The sequence below is a fragment of the Salmo salar genome, unplaced genomic scaffold (assembly GCF_905237065.1).
Source record: "Salmo salar unplaced genomic scaffold, Ssal_v3.1, whole genome shotgun sequence".
NCBI lineage: Eukaryota > Metazoa > Chordata > Actinopteri > Salmoniformes > Salmonidae > Salmo > Salmo salar.
In genome coordinates this window covers 7,663-13,597 of record NW_025550709.1, presented here as the reverse complement: position 1 = coordinate 13,597, position 5,935 = coordinate 7,663, and the positions used below count along the sequence as shown (strand labels likewise).

The 5,935-nt window shown below is 42.0% G+C and overlaps 1 long non-coding RNA gene across 1 annotated transcript; it reads left to right on the top strand.

Annotated features, from left to right (window-relative positions):
- The first annotated feature begins 5,163 nt into the window (after positions 1-5,163).
- On the top strand, positions 5,164-5,699 carry LOC123739887 (uncharacterized). Its single transcript, XR_006767988.1, has 3 exons — positions 5,164-5,295; positions 5,386-5,441; positions 5,535-5,699. It is a non-coding gene; the product is annotated as an uncharacterized lncRNA (long non-coding RNA).
- The last annotated feature ends 236 nt before the right edge of the window (positions 5,700-5,935 follow it).

Here is a 5,935-nt window from a genome sequence, read left to right as displayed (position 1 = left end):
TTAGATTTGTTCTTTTGTGTAGTTATCCATTAATTCAAGTGAGCAGGCACAGAGTACTGTTGTTGGGTTAGCTGTGTTTCTGTAGTACAGGCAGCTAGCACTGTTGTTGGGTTAGCTGTGTTTCTTTAGTACAGGCACCTAGCACTGTTGTTGGGTTAGCTGTGTTTCTTTAGTACAGGTACCTAGCACTGTTGTTGGGTTAGCTGTGTTTCTGTAGTACAGGCACCGAGCACTGTTGTTGGGTTAGCTGTGTTTCTGAAGAACAGGCACCTAGCACTGTTGTTGGGTTAGCTGTGTTTCTGTAGTACAGGCAGCTAGCACTGTTGTTGGGTTAGCAGTGTTTCTGTAGTACAGGCACCTAGCACTGTTGTTGGGTTAGCAGTGTTTCTGTAGTACAGGCACCTAGCACTGTTGTTGGGTTAGCTGTGTTTCTGTAGAAGACATGAGATGGAGTTTGCCGAACAAAAGGCCACTGGATTGATGCAAGTAGTCATGATATCATTCTGACAGGTAGGTATAGGCTACTTTGTAGCTTTGTAGCTGGTCAACATTTAATAGAGAAGGTTTTAGGGAAAGCCTTTCAGATCTACCAGAAGACAGTTAGGTCTATCATTACCATCTCTATATTTTATTCGTTCCTTAATTGTTTGAAACCTGGACCTTTGTTCTTCATATTATGAGGCATGTCTTACCTTGCTTCAAGGTAGCCAAGCCAAAATACTACCATAAAAATGTTGAGGGAAATATTTTATAAACTCATATGTGCTCTCTAGTTGTTCAAATCAACTTTCTTTTAATGTCTAGCATTCATTGTCTGACTGTCGACAGAGTGCGGATTGGTACTTATCACGGTAGGAGGCCGTTCCTTATCATGCTAGAACAGAAGACATACTTGCTGTGTGTGGATGAACCTGACTTTGGCTGACAACTTGACTTTGAGCCAATCAGAGAGCAGGAACCTCCATATGGGGAAGCGACAAGAAAAAGGAAAAAAGAAGGCAATTTTCATCAGAATTGTTGTACCTAAAACAATAATGCTGCATAATACAACTTTTTTTCTATATCAAGTCTTTCTATATTTTATGTCTAGCTAAGAGTTTTGTGTTTGAAGAAGGATTTTTTGTTAGGTTTGATAATGTACACTAGATTATTAGTTAGCTACTGAGCAAGGCAGTCACACACACTTCATATGAAACGAATGGTGTGGTGAGTGCAGCATAATGCTAGCACAACAGCTAGCTAGCTAGCGAATCATGGTAACCATTTAGCTAACTTTAGCCAGGTAGCTAAAAAAATGTATATTTTGGCTGTATGCAATTATGGAGAGTGGATAAAATTGTTTCTTTGTCATCTTGCTAGCTAGTTATCTAGCTGTGGGCATCTGACTAGTATCAACAAGGTCTTTCTACAACACCAGCACAGCTAGCTAACATTGACTAGAACATAAAGCAAAACACACGGACATGCATTGCCAACAAACGCAAGCTTCTGGTTTGGAATATTTTAACAAGGCTGAGTGGTTGACGACTTCACAATCTTTTCTGTGTGAACATAAAAGAGATTGACTGCCGACAATAATTGGAGGTGTTAAATACTAATCGGCAGGCAAACATTTGACAATCCTACCGGTGTGTCTGAGCTGTAACGGATTGATGAATGTTAACCTCTATGGGCTAGGTGGGACGCTTGCGTCCCACCTACTCAACAGCCAGTGTAATCCCGTGGCGCGTTATTCAAATACCTCAAAAATGCAAAAACTTCAATTTTTCAAACATATGACTATTTTACACCATTTTAAAGACAAGACTCTCGTTAATCTAACCACACTGTCCGATTTCAAAAAGGCTTTACAACGAAAGCAAAACATTAGATTATGTCAGCAGAGTACCCAGCCAGAAATAATCAGACACCCATTTTTCAAGCTAGCATATTATGTCACATAAACCCAAACCACAGCTAAATGCAGCACTAACCTTTGATGATCTTCATCAGATGACAACCCTAGGACATTATGTTATACAATACATGCATGTTTTGTTCAATCAAGTTCATATTTATATCAAAAACCAGCTTTTTACATTAGCATGTGACTAGCATGTGACTAGCATTCCCACCGAACACTGCCGGTGAATTTACTAAATTACTCACGATAAAGGTTCACAGAAAGCATAAGAATTATTTTAAGAATTATAGATACAGAACTCCTCTATGCACTCTATGTCCGATTTTAAAATAGCTTTTCGGTGAAAGCACATTTTGCAATATTCTCAGTAGATAGCCCGGCATCACAGGGCTAGCTATTTAGACACCCAGCAAGTTTAGCACTCACCAAAGTCAGATTTACTATAAGAAAAATGTTATTACCTTTGCTGTCTTCGTCAGAATGCACTCCCAGGACTTCTACTTCAATAACAAATGTTGGTTTGGTCCCAAATAGTCCATTGTTATATCCAAATAGCGGCGTTTTGTTCGTATGCGTTCAAGACACTATCCGAAAGGGTAAATAAGGGTGACGAGCATGGCGCAATTCGTGACAAAAAAATTCTAAATATTCCATTACCGTACTTCAAAGCATGTCAACTGCTGTTTAAAATACATTTTTATGCCATTTTTCTCATAAAAAGCGATAATATTCCGACCGGGAATCTGCGTTTAGGTAAACAGACGAAAGAAAATAAAGCATGGGGTCGACTCGGGCACGCGCCTAAGCCCATAGTACTCTGATCGGCCACTTGCCAAACGTGATAATGTGTTTCAGCCAGAGGCTGCCTCGATATCGTTCAGCTTTTTCCCGGGCTCTGAGAGCCTATGGGAGCCGTAGGAAGTGTCACGTTATAGCAAAGATCCTCAGTCTTCAATAAAAAGAGCCAAGATGAACAACAACTTGTCAGACAGGCCACTTCCTGCATGGAATCTTCTCAGGTTTTGGCCTGCCATATGAGTTCTGTTATACTCACAGACACCATTCAAAGAGTTTTAGAAACTTTAGGGTGTTTTCTATCCAAAGCCAATAATTATATGCATATTCTAGTTACTGGGCAGGAGTAGTAACCAGATTAAATCCGGTACGTTTTTTATCCGGCCGTGTCAATACTGCCCCCTAGACCTAAATTTAGTGAATTGTTAGTAAATTCCCCGGAAGTTTGCGGGGGGTATGCTAGTTCTGAACGTCACATGCTAATGTAAAAAGCTGTTTTTTGATATAAATATGAACTTGATTGAACAAAACATGCATGTATTGTATAACATAATGTCCTAGGTGTGTCATCTGATGAAGATCATTAAAGGTTAGTGCTGCATTTAGCTGTCTTCTGGGTTTTTGTGACATTATATGCTAGCTTGAAAAATGGGTGTCTGATTATTTCTGGCTGGGTACTCTGCTGACATAATCTAATGTTTTGCTTTCGCTGTAAAGCCTTTTTGAAATCGGACAGTGTGGTTAGATTAACGAAAGTCTTGTCTTTAAAATGCTGTAAAATAGTCATATGTTTGAAAAATGGAAGTTTTCGGATTTTAGAGGAATTTGTATTTCGCGCCACTCCCATCATTGGATATTGGAGCAGGTGTTCCGCTAGCGGAACGTCTAGATGTAAAACAGATCACCGACCATTTCGAATCCCACCGTACCTTCTCAGCTATGCAATCTGGTTTCCGAGCTGGTCATGAGTGCACATCAGCCACGCTCAAGGTCCTAAACGATATCATAACCACCATCGATAAGAGACAATACTGGGCAGCAGTATTCATCGACCTGGCCAAGGCTTTCGACTCTGTCAATCACCACATTCTTGTCGGCAGACTCAATAGCCTTGGTTTCTCAAATGACTGCCTTGCCTGGTTCACCAACTACTTCTCAGACAGAGTTCAGTGTGTCAAATCGAAGGGCCTGTTGTCCGGACCTTTGGCAGTCTCTATGGGGGTGCCACAGGGTTCAATTCTCCAGCCGACTCTTTTCTCTGTATACATCAATCATGTCGCTCTTGCTGCTGGTGATTCTCGGATCCACCTCTACGCACACGACACCATTCCGTATACTTCTGGCTCTTCTTTGGACACTGTGTTAACTAACCTCCAGACGAGCTTCAATGCCATACAAATCTCCTTCTGTGGCCTCCAACTGCTCTTAAATGCAAGTAAAACTAAATGCATGCTCTTCAACCGATCGCTGCCCGCACCTGCCCGCCCGTCCAGTATCACTACTCTGGACGGTTCCGACTTAGAATATGTCGACAACTACAAATACCTAGGCATCTGGTTAGACTGTAAACTCTCCTTCCAGACTCACATGAAGCATCTCCAATCCAAAATTAAATCTAGAATCGGCTTCCTATTTTGCAACAAAGCATCCTTCACTCATGCTGCCGAACATACCCTCGTAAAACTGACTTTTCTGCCGATCCTTGACTTCGGCCCACCCGTAGCACGCGCTCCAGCAGGTATATTTCACTGGTCACCCCCAAAGCCAATTCTTCGTTTGGCCGCCTTTCCTTCCAGTTCTCTGCTGCCAATGACTGGAACGAATTGCAAAAATCACTGAAGCTGGAGACCCATTTCTCCCTCAATAACTTTAAGCACCAGCTGTCAGAGCAGCTCACAGATCACTGCACCTGTACATAGCCCATCTGTAAATAGCCCATCCAACTACCTCATCCCCATAAAATAATTTATTATTCATTTTTTTGCTCCTTTGCACCCCAGTACCTATCTCTACTTGCACATTCATCTTTTGCACATCTATCACTCCAGTGTTTAATTGCTAAATTGTAATTATTTCGCCACTATGGCCTATTCATTGTCTACCTCATTTATCTTACCTCATTTGCACTCACTGTATATAGACTTTTTCTCTATTGTATTATTGACTGCATGTTTGTTTATTCCATGTGCAACTCTGTGTTGTTTGTGTCTCACTGCTTTGTTTTATCTTTGCCAGGTCGCAGTTGTAAATGAGAACTTGTTCTCACCTAGCCTACTTGGTTAAATAAAGATGAAAAAAAAATATCAATGTGCAAACTCCACCCTCCAGCACACCAGTGTACACCAGCTGAATGAAATCCAGAGCACCTAATCCAATTGGGAAATTGAACCAATTGAAATGAAGTTCATTGGCTAACAGCTGTACATAATTAGCCATCCAGGATAGAAGGGTCTGGGGTTCCTTTATGAGGTGCAACCAAAACAGCTGTTTGACATAGCAACAGGGATATTCGGTCAAGGTGTCTCTCTAGCATTTGTTCTTAATACCGTTGTGGTTTTGATCACTAAAATGGCTGTGACTTTTGGACTCTCGTTGAGGTTAGTTTTTCAATGTAGTCATCTGGTTGGTTTACCTTGTCTTAAAGTTTTCACTGGTTACTTGTGTTTAACTGTCTGAATGTTTTGTAGTGTTTCTTGGATTTTCTGCCTGCTAATTGGAGGGATAACGTGTTTTACACTTAAAGGTGTGTTTTCGTTTCCACTACTTCAGTTCAAATCAGTCTAGTTCCGATAGCTTAAGGCTGGCATTTTACCAAAATGTTTATTTTGTTTTCTAGGTAATTCTAATGGGCATCATGCCTACTCTGGACCTGAACCAACTGGATCCTATGCCAAAGCAAGTGTGGTGCCTAGTCCAAATGCTAAAGCTACTGGCCACAATGCCACGTCAGCAGAAGCTACTGGCCACAATGCCACGTCAGCAGAAGCTATTGGCAACAATGCCACGTCAGCAGAAGCTACTGGCCACAATGCCCCGTCAGCAGAAGCTACTGGCCACAATGCCCCGTCAGCAGAAGCTACTGGCCACAATGCCCCGTCAGCAGAAGCTACTGGCCACAATGCCCCGTCAGCAGAAGCTACTGGCCACAATGCCCCGTCAGCAGAAGCTACTGGCCACAATGCCCCGTCAGCAGAAGCTACTGGCCACAATGCCACGTCAGCAGAAGCTACTGGCCAC